Raw genomic sequence first — 20,145 nt, forward strand, 5'->3', positions numbered from 1 at the left:
TACTTTTGGGATGGCTCTTTGTTTTGATCTCCACACACTACAATTATCCCAATTTTACAGGTGGGGAAACTGAGGTACAAAGCCATTCAGTGAGTTTCCCAAGGTCACCAAGCAGGTCTATGGCAGAGCCAGGAACAGAACAACCTAGGCCTCCTGAGTCCCAGGCTAGTGTTCTATCCACGAGGCCACACTGCCGCCCTATAAAAAGGGTATACTAATCTACCTCATAGGGGAATTCTGCCACCCTTCTTCACACATAGAGCTCTACTCTTCCAGTAGTCCCAGCAACTGGGGTTGCTCACAGAGTAAGGGGCAAAATCTGACTTTATCTGTGCTAAGTATTATAATAAATTGGTTATTTTGTATGTGTACCACTGCCCTCTACTGGATTGAATTAATACTTCTCAACTGCATGGCATCACTTCCTCCTAACAGAGTTTTTTCCTTTAGGTTGAGTTGTGTAGAGTTATAGACCTTCACTTTTGGAGCTAGACAGCATTAATTCTCACTCACTGGGAAGTTGTATGTGGCTATGATGTGCAAGTCGTGATGTTCCTAGATGCCCATGGGTTTATCACAGTGTTATTCATATTTCTCAACCTTCCAAAGCCCAAATGGGGATCAGCATGTGAAAGTGTGGGAGATGATGGACACAAATATTATTCACACAGAAAATTGGAGAATCTTCTTGTTGATGTAAATAACCCTTTGGTTCGCAATTGTCTATTTCTGACATAAGTTGCTTTCAGCAATAAAAGTGAGGGGATGCCAAATAACATGTATGAGAAATGTAGGTAAGCTTTGGGATTAAAGTGAACAATGTCCCTTGGAAGGCCGGACACAGTGGAGAGGCACAGTGTTGTGGTTATTCATGGAAAATAGAAAAGTTTTAACAGTCAGCAAGAGAGAGAATTAACTATTGAATACAAATGCAACCTTTTTCAAGCAAGCCTGATTTGCTAAATAGATTTTTTTGAGTGTGTGTTAAAAACCCCAAACAAACACACCTTTTCCATTTTGTTGTTGAACTCTTAAAATGATAAATTACAGTAGATTTGAGGGAAAAAATACTTATCTGAAGTACTCTAGAGCATTTTTCCATTTTACTTCAAACAGAACATTAGCACAAATATAACACAGGTATTGTGCAAATTTTCTTAAAAATTTCAGGGTTATTAAGCTCAAATGAGCAGGTTTTTGACAAAGTAATCTTTCTATAGAACATTCAAATTGTCTTCCTTCCATACTGAGCCTAGGAGTTTAAACAACGGCGCTTGTGCAATTGGGGAGACCTTATTCACATAACTAGCAATGAAAATAGTGTAGCATATTCAGGAAGGATATTTCTGGCCCAGTCTACAAGCTTGTCTATATTCAGTGTTGTGCCAGTTTAAACTTAATTGTGATTTAAGCCAGTGCTGCAAAAAAGATAACAAACAGGCCGTGTTGATGTTCTTATTTTGGTTTAAAGCATGTTTAAACTACACTTATTTTGATTCAACTTAAATAAAATAAGAACAAAGAAACCAAACACTAAAACTGAAATAAGAAGGTCTACCCAGGGTTTGAACCAGTTGAACTAAACCAGTGCAAATTTGAGGGTAGACAAAGGCTACCAGTGCTACTATACAACAATAAGCAGGGACACACTCCTGAATTCAAACATTCTTTTTCCTTTGTGGAACTAACAGAAGTACCATGAAGGCCACTTATTCAGCCCTTGGAAAATGGAAATGCTTCAGTCACTCTGAAAACACACCTCCAGCAGCACTGATTGGCTCCAGAGAGTTTCCTTCAGCCAGTCAAATAATAAAGTTAGAGTTTTGAGAGAGAGAGAGAGGGCAGCAGGTTTAAAAAACAAACAAAAGGAAGTACTTTTTCACATAAGTGCTGGAACTAGGGGTGATGCCCCATCCCCGGCTTAATGTTGTTTCCATTATATACAGGGTTTACAGTTTGGTTCAATGGGTCTCTACAGCCCCACTCTACAAATTGTTCCACCCAACATACTGTTAACCTGTGGAATTCATTGCCAGGGGATGTAGTAAAGACCAAATTATAATGGGGTTCAAAAAAGAATCGGATAAGTTCATGGAGGATAGGTCCATTAATGGCTATTAGCCAAGATGGTCAGGGATGCAACCCCATGCTCTGGTTATCTCTAGCCTCCGACTGCTAGAAGCCGGGAATGGATAACAGGGGATGGATCACTTGATGATTGCCTGCTCTGTTCATTCCCTCCAAAGCACCTGGCATTGGCCACTGTCGGAAGATAGGATACTGGGCTAGATGGACCATTGGTCTGACCCAGTCTGGCCATTCTTATATTCTTCAGTGAAAAATGGGAAACCTGCACTCACCCGAAATGAAGAGAGCCCAAGTTTGAGACATTAAATCACAGATGGAGATTGACCAGGAGTAGTCTGATTTGCAAAGTCTAGGACAGGGTGCAGGTGGAATCCAGTCCCATTTTATAAAATAAAACAAAAGCTATAGGGGATGCAGCCAGAGATAAATGATTTTACTTTGCCTATTTGTAAGAGCTCAAGTATGCTTCTTAGTCACAGTCCACAGAAAGGGAGAGTGTACAGTGATGCTGAACCATGCAGAAGCATTATACAAGGCACTGGTGAGACCTCATCTGGAATATTGTGTGCAGTTCTGGTCTCCCATGTTTAAGAAGGATGAATTCAAACTTCAACAGGTACAGAGAAGGGCTACTAGGATGATCCGAGGAATGGAAAACCTGTCTTATGAAAGGAGACTCAAGGAGATTGGCTTGTTTAGCCTAACCAAAAGAAGGTTGAGGGGAGATATGATTGCTCTCTATAAATATATCAGAGGAATAAATACTGGAGAGGGAGAGGAATTATTTAAGCTGAGTACCAATGTGGACACAAGAACAAATGGATATAAACTGGCCATCGGGAAGTTTAGACTTGAAATTAGATGAAGGTTTCTAACCATCAGAGGAGTGAAGTTCTCAAATAGCCTTCCAAGGGAAGCAGTGGGGCAAAAGATCTATCTGGCTTCAAGATTAAACTTGATAAGTTTATGGAGGAGATGGTATGATGGGATAACATAATTTTGGCAATTAATTGATCTTTAACTATTCATGGTAAATAGGCCCAATGGCCTGTGATGGGATGTTAGATGGGGTGGGATCTGAGTTACTACAGAGAATTCTTTCCTGGGTATCTGGCTGATGAATCTTGCCCATATGCTCAGGGTTCAGCTGATCGCCATATCTGTGGTCGGGAAGGAATTTTCCTCCAAGGCAGATTGGAAGACGCCCTGGGGATTTTTCGCCTTCCTCTGTAGCATGGGGCACGGGTCACTTGCTGGAGGATTCTCTGTACCTTGAAGTCTTTAAACCATGATTTGAGGACTTCAGTAGCTCAGACATAGGTGAGAGGTTTATTGCAGGAGTGGGTGGGTGAGATTCTGTGGCCTGCGTTGTGCAGGAGGTCAGACTAAATGATCATAATGGTCCCTTCTGACCTTAATATCTATGAGTCTATGAGGCATTCTGTACATTTTTGAAATGGAGTCAGCAATACACAGAAATCCAGCTGCACCCAGACTACATGTCTTTATTACCAACTCACTAATTAACATTGCAATTGACATTCAAATATCATATTATTTCACAGTTTTTAAATGCATAATACTGTGAAAGAAAAATGACTTACCTTGTCCGTCTGCTATTCCTGAGATAGCATGTGTGCAGGATTTTCACTCCTGGGCCCCAACTACTTAGACTGAGACTGACACAACTTCCTTAGCTCTGATGTGTAGCTAAGAGCCAGCCTGAGCCACCCCTGCCAAGTACAAATGCTCCCCCTGAATATTGCAGTTTGTTCCTTTGCACAGGAGAGGAAGGTTCCAAAAGAATGAGGCAGTTCAAGATCCGTATAAAAAAAAAAAAAACTTAAAAAAACCCCTCTCAAAAAAGTTAACTCCAAACTCTGGTAAAGGGGAGATACGTGGGTCTGGTAATCCTGCAAGATGATCTTTGCTGAGAAACAGAATTGAAAAGCAAGTATTTCCCCTTCTCCTAAGATACTATCTGTGCTGCATTTTCACTTCTGGAGAGTAAGAAGCTCAAGGGATATCCCCCAAACAAAAAACCCCCACCACTTGAAACAGACCCATTCAAATAATGGAAACAGGGTTTTTTAAAATCTATGTATCTGAAAGAGGATTAAAAGATGGCAGCGTTGAGGCCAGAGCTTGCGCTGAGCATCAATTCCCAGGGAGCAGGTGTCGGGTGCAGAAGGTGTCACTGCTACACAGAACACTCTTACACCTGCTGACTCAGGGCAAGAGAAATGCCCCAAATCCCACAGAATCAGCTGTGAGGTAGCATCACACAACTGCACCTGATCTTCTATAAGGCCATTAAGCAAGTGCCGACTGCTGGAATCACCATCTCCCTCTCGAGCACATGAAAGAAAAAGGAGAAAGTCTGATACAGTCTCTCTCAGAGTCAGGGGAATGGGTCTGGGCCAGTGCAGGGGGTGCTGTCTTAGCCCTGGTGCTCCATTGTCTCATCTGACTCATTCAAAGCACTACAGGTTGATTTGTACAGCCCGAAAAGGAGTCTCCCTAGGTGACAGAGAGGCACACCTCATGTTTCTTCAGTCCTGGCAGTGACATTTGAGGTGTGCAAGGCACCTAGTGGTTGACTCTGAGGCAGATCATGCAATGAAGATAGTATTTGGTCTATGCCATTTTTCTGCCATGCTGATGGATTTGAAGTCACCGAATTTCCTCCTTGGATGCCACACTGGTAAAGCCAAGAAAACACTGAAGCAGCAAAAAGAAACACAAGACTAGCTAAACACAAGCTTCAATGCAGCAAGACCATCAGAGCAAGAGCCTAGTGCCGAGAAACGTATAGAAGGTTGGACTAGAAAAAAAACTGGTTTCAGAACACTAGAGCGGGTGTCACTGCACAGAAGTGCCTCAAAGAGGCACCTAAATCTCTAAAGCAGAACATAGTGCCTGAGTGTCCGACCCACACTCCAAAATGCTGGAGACAAACCGTCCAAAATGTGGCCACTTTAACAAGACCCGACTGGAAGGCAGGATGTTAAGAAAAGAGATACCCAACAAGGCATTATTTTAACAAACCCACAGAAGGGTGGATGGGATGCCGCTGCTGTGGGGGAAGCTCCTTCATCAAACACAGTCAAGAAGAAGCATAGTAGTACGTCCTGAGGACAGCATTCACACTTGGCAAGGGGTAGTATCTGAATACCAAGGGGGGGTCCCTATTCACGCTGTGTCTGTCTCTCTCTCTCTCTCTCACCACTGCTCCCCTCCCAGGTGAAAAAGTTTAAGAATTAAAGGACTTATGCCCATCACACATTAGGGAATGAGAAGCCTGCACAGATATTATCTTTAGAGAAATGAAATTTAGGACCCCTAAAACCTTCAGAGAAGACAAGGCATTGGCCTTTTATTCCTTTACTTTGATGTGTGCATATGTCTGTTCCCACATTGCCCTCTGCAAAGACTGTGAAGCTAGCATTCATCCCAACACATATTTTTAGCAGGACTCCTTGCAGAATATGACAGAGACTCTCCTTATACAAATAAAAAAGCCACATGGGTTGAGAGGAGAGCAGGTGAATCTGGTACTGATAGAGGTTTACGAGCACTGTACTGCATAGCTGCATGCGGCTACCTTTGACGTTCTGTGAATCCCTTTTAGGCCTAAAGAAACGCCACCTGAGCCTCTCGTGCTGTTCCGATGCTGTGATACCAGCTGTTTTGTCTCTCCAGGTTATAAAGAAATGGATTTAAATTCACTAGCTGCTACAGCCTGTCCAGAGATGACTTTAACCTTTAGAACTGCCTTATAACTTCCAAATATTGTGCCTTTCTAGCCTTGGTTTGCTGTGTGGGTTCTTGGGTGCACAGTATCACAACCACTAGGTGGCCCAGTGTCCAAAGGGAGCAGGGCTACCATTCATAAATACACCTAGGCACTAGTCCCCCAGAAAGAGACAGCATCGTTTATACGGCACAACAGTCCTCCCTTCCCTAAATGGACCAGGGTGTCTGAGTTCTGGTGTCAATTATAAAATTGAGTCTCTAGGAGCTAAGCCAGCAGCAGAGACAGAATACTTCTGTTTTGTTAAAAGAGAGGCCAGCTTTCATCAAGGATGAAATAGAAAGCCAACAATACGAGCGGGGAAATCTTTGTAACATCTGAGAGGTTATTGTAAACGCAAGCAAGATCAATGATGGAAAAAATCACCATCAACAAAATAAATTAATTGAGACTTACCAGATTGAAACTGTGCATCACTCATGCTTCTGGTGCAGCTCGTCCTCTGCTTCAGTGTTTCAGAATGTACATCTTCATGTCAACCTGATTTTAAAAAAAAGGAAAGATGACATTAAAGTCTTTAGAGGAAGTAACTTAGGTAAATAGGTCAGAAATCTTCCAGTGCATTAAAGTGACTGTTCATGTTGTTTCTTTCATTATTTTTAAATTTGCGAGGTTGAGTAGATAGCACACCTTAAGAAGTGCTCTTAAGCACTCGTCACACAGCCCAGTATAATCTGTTAAAGTTACATAAAAGGTCTCTCTAATGCTCCTCTATGTACCTATTTTATTAAATAATAGGAGAAGCTTTAGAACTCTTGTATTCTTAGACAGTAGGTGGTAGGACCTGACATTTATGTATTGATGCAGATTATGAGAATAGATGCAGTCCTGGATGCTTCAATTATTTTCCAATGCCCATATGCTATTACTGCAGACTTGTATACTCTGAGGAAGGATTTCAAATACAGCTAACTCTGGTGCATTCGCAAACAACTGCACTTTTCTTTTTGAACAACTAAATAAAGAGCATCAGAGATCTGAGGATACAAGAGGCAGAGATTGCTCACTAAGAATCTTCTGTCTTTAGGGTAGTTTTTGTAGTTTTCTCTCCTCTAATTGGAAGTAGGAACACACTAAGCGCTAAATTGATGATTTGGATGTTCTCTGGACGTTCTGAGTTGGAGGTGCTGGAAGAATTAGGGAGAGAGGGAGGGAGGATGTCTAGTGGTTAGGGCAGTAGCCTATGACTATGGAGACCTGATTTCTATTCCCTGCTCTGCAACGGACTTTGTGTGTGACCTTGGGCAAGTCACTTTTTCTCTCTGTGCTTCAGTTCCTTATCTCTAAAGGGAGGGTAATAACACCTATCACATCTCTAAAGGGAGGGTAATACCACTTCCCTATTTCACATGGATGTTGGGAGGATACATACAGTAGAGTGTGATGTGCTCATATACCACTGTGATAGGGGCCTTTTAAATATAATAGGTCAATCAATCCAACCTGGAACATAAAACCACAAGCGGGTATCCTTTCAGCCTAAGTAAAGGGTGGCTGGCTTTCAAAGCCCAAATACTTAAAAAATGGTTTCCTCCTTTCAATGGGTTTTGAGCTCGTTGTTGTATTTCCTGGCTGTTTTCTCCTGTGCACTCAAAGGTTTGCGTTTTAGCTCCTGAATACTTTTCTCCAGCATAATACTGCATGTTGATCAACTGGACATGAGTATTAATGCCACTACAGTACCGAAAGCTGCACTGAGGGAACCATTGTGTAACCTGAAGACAAGTAGAACCAAATACTTCGGTGGATATTTGAGTATATTTGGGAGCCTTGGCATATAAAGCCGGTTGATTAGGGTGGGTTAGGAAAATAGAATGGGTTTGTGTTCTACGTAGGAATACCAATGGCACTTCAATGTCCTCGTACCGTAACCTGTGTTACATCTAGTATATTCACCTCCCTTCATTATACTAATCACAAGCTGACCTGATAGCAAAATTGCAAGAACTCTACTGCATTTATCATACCACCCTTACTTATTTGAATGGGAGTATTCGTGGAGTAGATTGTTCCTGAAGATGAATAGAAGTGGCACTAGTGCTATATTAATCTTGCATCTGTAGGAGTGAGATTCTCCCTCCTTCCCTTATGGAAACTGGTACCTTAAATATCACTGAATTCAAATCCACCATTCACCCTGAGTAAATAATCTGGTCCAAAGCCATCTTGAGTGGCTGCCTCTCCCTAAAGCCTATAGTGTGATGCTATCACTCACATAGAGTGGTAACATACGCCTTCTGTAGTCCCATCCTCTTGACTTCAGTGGGGCTATGTGTTCAGTAAGGTGATATGCGCTCTGATTAACCTGGGTGAAATTTTACTGATGAAACATTTTTTTCCCCCCCTCACCAAAAAATAGCAGATTTGGACTGAGCAAAAGTCACAAATTTACGTCAATTTCAGCAATCTGTTTTGTTTGAAAAAAAATCAAAACATTCTTATTTTGGGGGGCTACATTCACACGCGGATTCTCTCTGGCCCAATGACCATTTAAGTATTTATACAAAATGGAACAGAGTCAACAGGAGAGACTGAGAGAAGCCTACCCCAAAATAGCCTATAGCCTGGTAGTTAGCATGCTCATCCAAGAGGGGGATACCCCTGTTCCACTCCCTGCTCCAATGACAGTATAATTGTTTATACAAAATGGAGCAGCTTCAACAGTACAGCTTGAGAAAGACCCACCCCAGAATACCCAATATATTGGTACTTCGGCACTGATCTAGGAGTGGGAGACTTGGGTTCAACTCCCTGCTGCAGAGCAAGGATTCAAACTTGGGGATCTCACATCCCAGGTGAGTTGCCCTAAAAACTGGGCTACTTGGGTAAAAGAGGGCTGCTGCCTCTACCACCACCTCTCCTTTGGCAAATCTAATCATTTTCTTTGCTTTTATTCAACCTATCACAATGTTCTGTCAACCTGAAATGAATTTTTTCCTGTCTTTTTCTATTTGATTAACAGTTTTAAAAAACGGTTTTCAATTTGACTTCAGTGGCCTTTATTTATTTACTTGTTGGAACGGTCAGAAAACCAAAAAATCAGTCATTTGGAGAATTCTGTTAGGGTCACCCAGTCAGGCCCTTATTGTACTTGTTATTGGTTCTCTTGATTTTTCAATGGTTTTATTCTATTCCACGCTTTTAAAAATAGTTTCCCCTCCTCTCCACCCCAGTACATTTAAATGTTCCCTTTGGTAAAGTGCTCTCCAGGTCAGTCACGAGACAGAGGGGCAGATTTTCTCATGCACAAGAGCTGTGCTTGGTGCGGGCGGAGGGGAGGAGAGGAATGTGTGTTAGGTAGCCATATTATTGGGGCCAGAAATTATTAACAGCTGCTGCTGAGCAACATAAGTTGTGCCAATGACTTAGGGTCCTTAATTGACCCTCAGTCAGTGGACGATAGGTGTAATGGAGCAGAGCTCTGCTACAACTTCTCCCTGGCTCAGCACCCACACCGCACACTGTGTGGGAGAGGTGCACATGATGGATATTCAGCAGAGGCTCAGATGCACCAACAGGAAGTTTCCCTAAATAGAAGGAGTTTTCTACTGGCCACCTGTAGCTCCATTACAGACCCTTTATACCATTTGATTGCAGTAAAGGGGCTGTAACTGGTTTTGAGACTCTAGTCCATGGTTTGGACCTTATTTGAGATATTTTCCCTAATTAATTTTAATATCCCTTTAAAAAGCATAACTTCTGAAATCTAACATTTTGGAAATAGCTTGTGCAGAATACATTGATTATAAATTACATAATCAGCAATGTATGCCCACTTGCTTTAAATTCATTCTCAACAATGTAAGTGTGTATTTTTGCCTTACTGCTATTACAATTTCAGTGCACATTTATACTCAAAGAGGGGTCAATCCTGATCTTGTAATTCTATTTTGGAAACATTTTGGACATCCTTCCATGTCTAGATACTGCTGCTTCTATTTCTGGGTACAACAAATTATTCAGTTGAAATTTTGCCCAGTCAAAAGCAAAAGCTATGAAGAAAAGTTATTTCTGGGCAGCTATTTTTGCATCCACCAAATCAACAATTTGGTCCTTAGCATAATGATTGATATTTATTAGGCCAATGAACAGTCTGATGTTTTTACATGAGTATCTATTTTGAATACAATCTACTTGGCTGGGATATATTAAGTCTGGCAGAATGATTTCCAGTCTGTTTCATGAATGCCTTTGCAAATATTTTACTATCAGTATTAATCAAGGAGACTGGACAAACATATCCACATAATTCGACAGACTTTGTCTTATTTTAATGTTTTAGGAGGCTAGAGAACATCAGTGTTTAAAGTAATACATTTCTGTTAAATACGACATTTTACTCACGAAACCCAGGAGGGACTCTCACAACTTATACTACAGAGATTGTGGGCCCTAAAGGACCTTGGAATATTTTACAGAATTCTGTATAAAGTCTCTGAAGACCATGGGCCAAATTCAGTCATGAAAAATCAAAGTGAATGGAAAGGGTACATTGTGACTGCACACCCGAGGGAGTAACTGACCCAACCTAACACCCACCTCCAAAATAAAACAAACTACAAATACATCCCTACCCATGATCTACAGAACTTTGGTCTGAGCACACGTGAGTAAGCAAGGGCTACATGCCTGCTTACTCCCTGTCTGGAGCAGGTGGCAAAAACGGATAGAACTTTGGATCCACTCCAGCTACTTGAAAGTCGCGGTAATTTAGTACTGGCCTATGCAAGCAATACATTAGCAAATTACTACACCATCATCTCTCTCTCCACCCCTCCCTGGAGCAGAAGGTGACAAATCCTAGCCTTGTACTGATCTAATTTACACATCCTTCAATCCTCTTCATCATTCAATGTATATTAACAAATACCTTTAGATTCACACCCACTTGCCAATGTGCAACTTGCACATCCCTTCTGAATTTGGCCCATTGAGATTAAAGGAATGTAATCTGGTATAACTCATCTACTGAGAACCTGGAAGAAAAGGGTATACCAGGAAAAGCAACTAACAGGTTTATGTTAAAGTGAAAGGTGGTCTACTTTAATTTACACCTGCTTAACACCTTGTTGTTATTTGCTTAGACTCAACTCTGACTTTTGTGCCACATGATTTACTGTTTAAATAATTTCAGATTTTCTCTTTCTAAACTCAGAATTCAGTCAGAATATTTCAAAGTTCTTCCATAGAAAACGGGCAAAAAGTTTCCCATACATTTTTGTGGAAAAAAATCACTCCATTTTCCAACCGCTTTACTTGGTATGTTTTAGAATCTTCCAACGGAAGTGCATCTAATAAAACAACATTTCTGACTGGACCCCCACACTCCCAATATCGAGCAGATTGTCTTACAAACATTTAAAAGACCAGCAATGGCAAATGCAGACTAACATGCTACTACACCATCAATGATTCTGTCGTGGAAGACAATGGAAGACTCTCCAGTAAGCATCTCTCTTAACTGGGTCTGTCCCTGACACAAAACCTTTATTTTGCATCCGCTTCCATTTGGAAGTGCCTCACTCATGTGCAACTGCCTCCCTCCCCATGCTTTTTCCCAGGAGTCCCAGTTAAACAAGTCTCTTGGGCGGCCTTCCTGATGCCCAGGTCAGAGACTGCAAAAAGGAGGAGGGAGTGAGGCTTGCTCCAGACAGCCACCAATAAAACAAGCTATTAGTAGATCAGTCCACACATGGTGAGTATCTCCTCTTGGCCCAGTCACTAGAAGGAGCCTTTATTGTTATGTGCTTGAAAGCCCTTTCCTCAGGAAGAGCTTCCTTCTCCTTACTCTCAGCTCAGTACATGACACAAGTCAGTTTATCAGAGCTGTAATTGAGCCCAGCTGGTGCAACTCCTAACTCTTCCTGGGCCTACATTAGCCCATTCCCTGCCCTCAGAATGCAAGGAGTTTATACACTAAAATACAAAGTCTCAAGGGACTGACATGATTTTTCTTCTATCCACTCAGGTTGTGTGATCCGACCCCCGAATGATGTATAAGGAAGGGGCTTCTAGTGGCATTTTTAATATCCATTTTGAAAAGGAATACTTATTACTTTTGTTCTTGATGCACTCGTGTTTGGTCATTTACTCCATGAGGAGGCAATAGCTTTCCAGGACAAGGAACCAAACCGGGGATTTATTACTGGAATGCTCATGGCATCACACTAAAGTGTTAAGAAGTGTCCTTCTGTAGAAAATAACTGCAGGATTATTTCCCCTCTTATCAAAGCTGTCTGATAGGCATTGGTGTTTAATGAAAGCACAGCAGTAATTGAATTGCTTTTATCTAAGGCATGGGAACAATTTTAATGAAGGACCCTGGAATACAGAAGGTGGTAATGGTGGTGGTTCTTTGTGGGGGAGAGGGAGAGAAGATTAAGAGGAATCATATACATCTTTCCAGAGAAAATACTTGGCTATTTACTTCTTAATGTCAATTTTTGGCCTGATGGGTGATTTATTTTACTTAGTTTAAATGACTTTTCCTCTGCTCCCTTTTTTGCTATGTTATTTATGGATGAGTATACAACTCAGCACCTTTGTTTGCCTCCTCCCACATGCCTTCCTTATTTACATTTTATGGTATTTTAGGTACATTTCAATGGCTAAAATGGATTCCCAGACTATCAGATTAAAATAGATAACCTAATTCTGCCATCCTTAAACTTTCTTGGCAAGAAGTCCCATCAATTCTGAAGAACTAGACTGTGACTTGATCTACATGCCCTGGTAAAGGAATAGGAATAAAGGGAGCAAGCATCCCTGCTTTGTGTGGCATATCCAGACCTTGGATCCTGGCGCTCAGGGGTGCACGTCCACTTACCGCCACTAATCCCCAAGGTATGGGGCCAGGGTGGTGTGAGAAATGTCATCCCACAGTTCAGCAGCATGTTACTTCCCCTCTCCCTCATGCAAGGGGGACTCTAAGTGCCACAATTCCTTCCCCCGGTGTGTTCCTGGGGCAACACAGCAATGCATTTCCCCTTTCTATGCTCTTTGTAGAAGAGCCATGATATGGTCCAGAGAGAACCCAGAGGAGAGAATGAGGATAACCAAAGCCAACAGTTTACAGTCTGGTAAAGGGAGGCAAAAACAGGAGCCAGTGTTATTGCTTCCAATTACTTAAATAAAACATCCTGTAACTGTCAGTCTTGCTAGTAGTTCTGTAATTCTTCCATAGGAGTCATTCCAAAAGAAGTATGCAGCACCAAGTCTTGAATTTAAATATAACCATGTCTCTTGTTTTCATAATGAAGGAGAATGGGTGTGCCAATGTAGCATAGTAGAACTTAATTTTTTCTCCCTAAAATGGAAAGATGCGAACACAGATCTACACTAGCCAGTTATGTTTCAGGCTTCCATTTTAGTAATGCAAAGGGCATTTCTGCAAACAAGTCTCTGGTTTGGAACCAAGACATCTATACACAGCATTCTTTCCCAATGCCCGTTTTGCTCCAGTGAATTTAGGGCTCAGAAGCCGTGTCACACATTTTACTACCTCTGACAGTGATTAGACAGGTCTGAACATGTGGCTGCTTACACACAAGGACAGGTTATTTTCCACTAGGACGACACTAAGTTGCTGCGCAACAATAATTGTGGACCTCCCAAATGAATTAACATTTTCTCCACAGAACAGGTATATCACAGGCAGTAAACTTCCTCACACTGTCCCACCACAAAGGTCCCTGAACTGGAAAGGCATCTTCTCAACCAAGAGGTAGCAGGCAGAGGTGGGTGAAATCTTTTAACCAAAAATGTTCACCAAAGTGTTTCAGTCAAAAAATAATAATAATAAAATAATCTGAAAGTCAAAACATTGTTTAAAATGTTGAAAGCAAACATTTTGATTTTTTAATTTGAAATAACTTTTCATTTTTAAATGACCTTTAATTTTATTTTTAAAAAATTAAAAAAAGGAGAAAGCTCAAAATTAAAACAAAATGTTTCATTTCAGGTTGAACAAACCATTTCATTGAACCCAAAACTATATAAATTTTTTATTTACTGATTTTTTTTTTAATTACTTTCAGGTTGACCCAAAACAAAACTTGTTTGATTTTTTTTGGAACTGCCAGCCAACTGAAAACTGCATTATTTGAACAGTTCTAGTAGCTAGTTCAAGTCTCTATTTCCATTAAACACTTGGACTTTCTGTTGAGACTATCAAAGAAGGTCCCAGTTGTGATGGTGGTTTGGTGATTCAGGCACCTCCCTAGTTGGGATTAGATTGAGATGATTGATTGATTTGGCCACTGAACAGCCGACTTTTGCCATTAAGAACATAAGCAGCATGTGAACCTGGAAAGGACTGTTGAAAGACTGAGGATTTCATTGCCAATCCTCTGATATATATATATCCCCCATCCCTAGTACATATGTTAAGAGCCAGAATCTGATACCTTTACTCATTTACTACATTACTTCAGCAGTAGTTCATTTATTTCATTATTCCAAATTCCCATAGGAAGGCACTAATTCGGTGTGATCAAGGGTATCAGAATCTGGTTTTAAATACATGCAGTGTAGAGACCTAGATTGTGCCTGCAGGAAAAGCAGCAATCACAAGTAGATTAACAATGAAGATAATAAGTAACCAGTTAACAAATTCTGCATACATCTGCTGCCTTTCCCCCGGGAATCTTCCCATTTACCAACAGCTGAAAATAAATAAATCTTATCTGGTTTGTCAAAATACATGCATACAATAGAGCCGGCTGCTACTGAACACAAAAAATCACTTTGATTAAATTAAATATAAATGTCCCTGTCTCAAGCAGGAAGCTAAACACATGTTCTCTCTAGCTACAGCTGGTTAGTGAACAAACCCATTTATGACTCAAGTGATGATCAAGCTGAAATCAGATGCGGGGTGGGGTGGGAGGGGGGTTGAAAAAATATTTTCCATAAATGATCAAATTTAGGTAGCTAGTGAATTTCTAGCAAAAGGTCATAAGACCTGAAGGTGCTGAGCATCCGAAACTCCAATCTACTTCAAGAGGGACTGAGGGCTCTTGGTACCTTGCATGATCAAATCCATTGTTTACAAGCTCTAGTCAGATTGACAGGATTTCTCACAGGTATTCAGCTAGGTTTTTTAGCAGCAGAAATTTTATCACTTTAGAATTCAGAAATGCCTCAACCTTTTACTAGTTTTACTTTCTAATTTTAAAAAGTCAAGTACTATATCATATGACAAAGATGCTGTTAAAATATGCAATTTTGGAGCAAGCAGTTCATAGAAATGACCACTTCGGGTATCAGGGTTTTGGTACATTCATGTGGGAAAATAAAGAAACCACCTCTGAAAAGCAGACCTTTTAGAAATATCTTTTGAGAGTGACATGTGCTACCGGACCTTTAGACATCTGAATTTATTTAATATATACAAGTTTTCATTGGAATTAAGATTGTTTCTCCTTAAAACCATCATCACCCCAACAGACTACATCCCCGCACCACAAAGATGCTCCCAGAAATTCACATCTGCAGAGCAGTGGACGGTCTGTTGATAAAGTGCTTTTTTGTGTACTACAGGCATTTTGGAAATAGCTTTTGGATCAAACTAAATGAGTTCCTGTATAAATAAAGAACCTGAGAAATTGCAGCAGGCACTCAGCAAGATATTGGTGTGACAGCTAGACAGATGCAGCGTGACCCACTGCAATTGATGTTTTATATTGAGTGCAGGGTCTAATAAAATGAGTTCTATCATGGAGCTTGTGTGCTCACTGAAATCTGTATTAAACCTCCAATATGAGTTTTGACTGTTGCTGTTGGAGGGGAAGGTGGGGGAAGAGAGAAACAAAAGTGTCTAGAATTGTTGTCTGAGTAATTTCTGAACTTTCAGCAACCATCTTAACCACACATTTTCTATTCTAATCAAGTTTAGAGATGAAATAGTATTTGTACTATATATGTTGCCTGTCTCTGTAAATTATTTCACAATCCACTGAAACAAAACTTACAGCATTTCTCTTAAAAACCTCAGCTCCCTTCTGCTTATCCTGCAAGTCTAACCAAATTGGGGCTACATGAGATCTCTGCATCCCGTTTTCTAAATAAGTGCACTATTTATATCCACAGAGACATTTGTTCCTTTACTCAGGAATATGCTAAGAGAGAATTGCAAAGGCAGCAAAACTTTCTCTGTGAATTTTTGACATGGTGACCTTTGGGGTGTTCAGTGGATTGTGTGATGAGCAGGCCTTCACCTCACTTCTGCCTCTGGGGAAAAGACAGATGGAATTTCTAGATAGAGAATTTCTCTCTCACACACTCTCTACACATTCGCAATTCACATTGCCAAATAGTTCAGTGCAGGAAATAAGTCTTCCACGCATTTACAGTATATATTTTTCATCTCTGTCTCTGGCTGGTATTTCCCATGGTGGAGGATCTTATAACTGTCTACAGTATCTTTACAAGAACTCTTCTTCAGGGATGCACTTAGGCTGTTAGCTGGCTTAATCTGACCAAGTATGATTCGCTGAGCATACTCCCCAACTGATGCTAAGTCGTTACTGTCTATGTTGAAGTTGTGCTTATTTCATAAACAGAGTAATCTGAGCAATTCATCACATTTAATTAAACTAGCTTAAAATGACATGAGATAGGGTTATAGTGTTATGGTTATAACCATGCTAGTTATAACTATAGTAATAAGAATAGTACTTTGAACTTGAATAGAACCTTTCATCTGAGGAGCTCAAATACCCTTTCAGACATGGATTACTGTAACATAGCTTGAAGGAATGGGAAGGAAGCAACGGGAGGCTACGTTCCATACTCTTCTACCCCCTCTCCAGCTATGTAGCTGCCCTCTACTATCCCTCACAATCTTTTCTCTCATTCTGATACCTCACTCTCTTGTCACCACAATCTACCCAAACTCATCAAGTTCAAGTTTATACTTGGTTTCAAGATCTTGCCTAAATTCTGCAATGCCAGCCTCGACATGCTGTTTGTCCTTTACTCCAACAAATGCCTTCACACTTTTTCCTATGCTGCCCCTCTAACACAGGGCCCATAAGATAATGGCATAGCTACATAGGGTAACCTGGAATTGTGTATAGGACCGGAAAGTCAGACTACTTTTATTTAGGCACCAAAAATATGGATTTTGGTGCCTAAAGGCTCCATCACATAAGGAGGTGAACATTCTGGCCCTGAGCCAGCAAAACACATAAGCATGTGTGACTTTGAGCATGCAGTTGTGTGGTAGGGGACAGATAACCACACAACTGCTACCCTGGGGTTCTTACACTTTTTCTAAAGCATCTGGTACTACCCACTGTCAGAGACAGGATACTGGACTAGATGGACCTCCACTGTGATCCAGTCTGGCACTTCCTAAGTTCTTAGAAGTTGATTCCCGTTCATTTGCTTGTGAATAATTATGTTCATAACCCCCACACGAACCACGAACACAACTGGCCACTTGGAGAGCACACACTCCAGAGAAGCCAAGGACTAAACGGCCAGGAGATTGAACTACCCTGCATGCTATTTGCTACCTAAACAGCTTCCTGTGGCAAAGAGTTCCACAGTCTCATTACACATGGTGACAAAAGGCATTTTCTTTCATCAGTTTTGAGTTTGCCACCTGTTAATTTCATTGAATTTCTCCTTGTTCTCATGTTATAAGAGAGAAGTCCTCAATCTACCTCCTCTACACCATTTATTATTTTATATATATTTTATCCCGTCCCTCTTCATTTCCTTTCTGAGGTAAACAATCTCCGTTTTTCATCTTTCTTTGTACACGTTTTTCCATCTCCCTAATCATTCTCACAGACCTTCTCTGAACCCTTTCTAATTTCTCAGTAGAACTGAACTTACTTCAATTAAGCCACCAAACAGCTTTCATAGTAGACTTGTGGTCACTCACTAAGGCACCAGGGCAAGAGATAAACCAGTTGGCTAGAGCTGAAAGGATCTGTATATCATTGTCAATCATCCCCTGAGCCATCCCCTATTTCACAGCAGACGAACTCAAATTGTAACAAAAAAATTACTCCCACACTGAAACCTTGTTTGCCATGTTCCAGAGACAAATAATAAATAAAAACCCATGAAAAATAGAAACTTTAACAATAGCGGTGCTAACAGCAATTACAGGAATAGTACTGAAGCTTCAGGTTACAGTGAGCCTGAATACGTACTTACACACCCCTGTATGTGTGTGTGAAGTTTAGTCCTTGCAAACATAGGACTTTTCAATTCTGAGCTGTCAGAACATTGTACTTGTTCACCAAAATACTTTAGTGGGAGTTTATACACACGTACACATTTAGGTAGAGCGGGGAAAGTACAACATTTGGGGGCGGGGTATAGAATATTAAGGGAAACATTAATGAAATCCCCATGACATTGCAGAAGGAAGCCAAAGATCATCGGAAAAGTTGAGAGACATTAATATATGAAATGATCATATTATATCTAATTCAGGACACTTGTGCATGACAACATTTTGGTGTTACTACTGCGTCAGTGATTCATATTATTTTCCTTTTTCCTAAGGAACCTGAAACTTGTTCAGCTAGGAAACTGGAGGGCTAATTGGCTTCAACCTCTGAGACCATGATTTATGTTCCAAGTTCAGATTTCTTAGAATCAGTATGCCAAAGAAAATGACTATATCCAAGGCTAAATTCCTGTGCTCTAAATAAAACTCCAAAGCTGAAGGAATATCTACCTATCCGAGTTGCTGATCACCCTAAAGCAGAGGCAGTACAGGAAGGGATTATACACTGCCCACAGTAGGAAGGTAGATTAGGTTAGAAATCCAAAGGCTCAGGTTCAGAGGAAGAGACTCACTGAGCTGCATACAGTATGCTATCTTTCACCATGACCAGAGGAGGACCTACCATTGTGTAAACCGAGAACCCCCTGTCTCCACTCAGAAAAACAAAGATATAAAATCAGTATGAAAGAAAATTGCCTTCATTCCAATTCTATGCACTACTTCCATCTGTTAATTTAATGGAATAGATTTTCTAGATGAAGGCTCCATGCCAGGTCAGCCGCTTTAATGCCCCACATGTACACAGTCCAGCAAGCGACTTCAAAACAGCAATAGCATTTCAATAAACAGCTCAAATGCTATAACACACCATTGAAAGGCACTTTAAAAAATGCCCTTATTCAAAGAGCAAAATAAGTTACAATGCCCCAGCAAAAGTTTAGACCGAGAGTTCCCCCACTGTAATCACAATATTCAGTGATCCCAGGTTTCTTGCTGTTTTCCAGGGATGGGGGTTCTCCACAATCCTTGGAACACCACAACCAAATTTGTGCCACGATACATCATCTTTGCCTCCCAATCAGAGTGGTAGGAAATAAAACCATTTTAGTTCATTTTAGTCCATTTTAGTTAGGGTTTTGTGAAAATATTTTTTTGGAATGCATTTGCTTTGCATCTTGGGTTGCCCTTTGAGTTTTAGATTCAAGCAACACAAAAATCTCAAAGCAATACTCTTGTGAAACTGCTGATTTCCCCCGTATTTCCCTCTGCTTCCACAGATAAATAAATAGATACAGATCTTCCCCAACACCAAAGAACCAGCTTTAATCCACCTGAGTATTTCGATGCTCAAAAAGCCTCTAAATCAGAGATCATAAATGCCACAGAAACATTTTTACCTATACTCAAGCCAATTGTGAAATGAAGACTACAGTAACTTACACAAGGGCACAAATGCTAACTGCATCACAACTCTACATTGCTGACAGTCTAAAATTCAAACCTTTGCGTTATTGCTGACATCTATTTTTTAACTAAAAAGTGATTGTAGTTTGTGTTTATAGTGGACAAAATAAACCTTAAACCAAGAAATTAATTAAACAAATAAAATGTTGTAGATTGAATGGAGTTATTATTTTGATACAGTGAAACAAGGCAATAAACATAGCAGTAAAAAAAGCCTTTAATACACAAGCATAGCTTTCTAGTGCCATAAAATGTACTTTCAAGAGAGTAGCACATTACGGTTTAAGTGAAGCTCTTCATTAGATAGTGTGAGAAAATGAGGCATGAAAGGAAGATAGAAAAGCCTTCTTAATAGTTCCTGTGCAGATAATGTAGGCCAAAGACAATCAATAGCCATGCCTCATTTATTTTATGTCTTTGAACACTTGGAGGCAAAATGTTAGTGTATGCTCTTGTTGGGAACCTCAGCTTTGCATTAGTAATGAAAAAATTGATTTGCATATTATGATGTAATTTACACAAACTTCTA

General features: G+C 40.5%; 1 protein-coding gene across 1 annotated transcript in view; it reads right to left on the reverse strand.

Moving 5' to 3' along the window:
* The window catches only part of LINGO2 (leucine rich repeat and Ig domain containing 2), a 735,010-nt gene that overhangs the window by 331,199 nt on the left and 383,666 nt on the right, over nt 1-20,145 (reverse strand). Inside the window, exon 3 of the mRNA XM_007065426.3 lies at nt 6,299-6,382. The gene's annotated coding sequence lies outside the window, so the exon portion shown is untranslated. The remainder of the gene's footprint in view (nt 1-6,298; nt 6,383-20,145) is intronic.

The sequence above is a fragment of the Chelonia mydas genome, chromosome 5 (genome assembly GCF_015237465.2).
Source record: "Chelonia mydas isolate rCheMyd1 chromosome 5, rCheMyd1.pri.v2, whole genome shotgun sequence".
Classification (NCBI taxonomy): Eukaryota; Metazoa; Chordata; order Testudines; family Cheloniidae; genus Chelonia; species Chelonia mydas.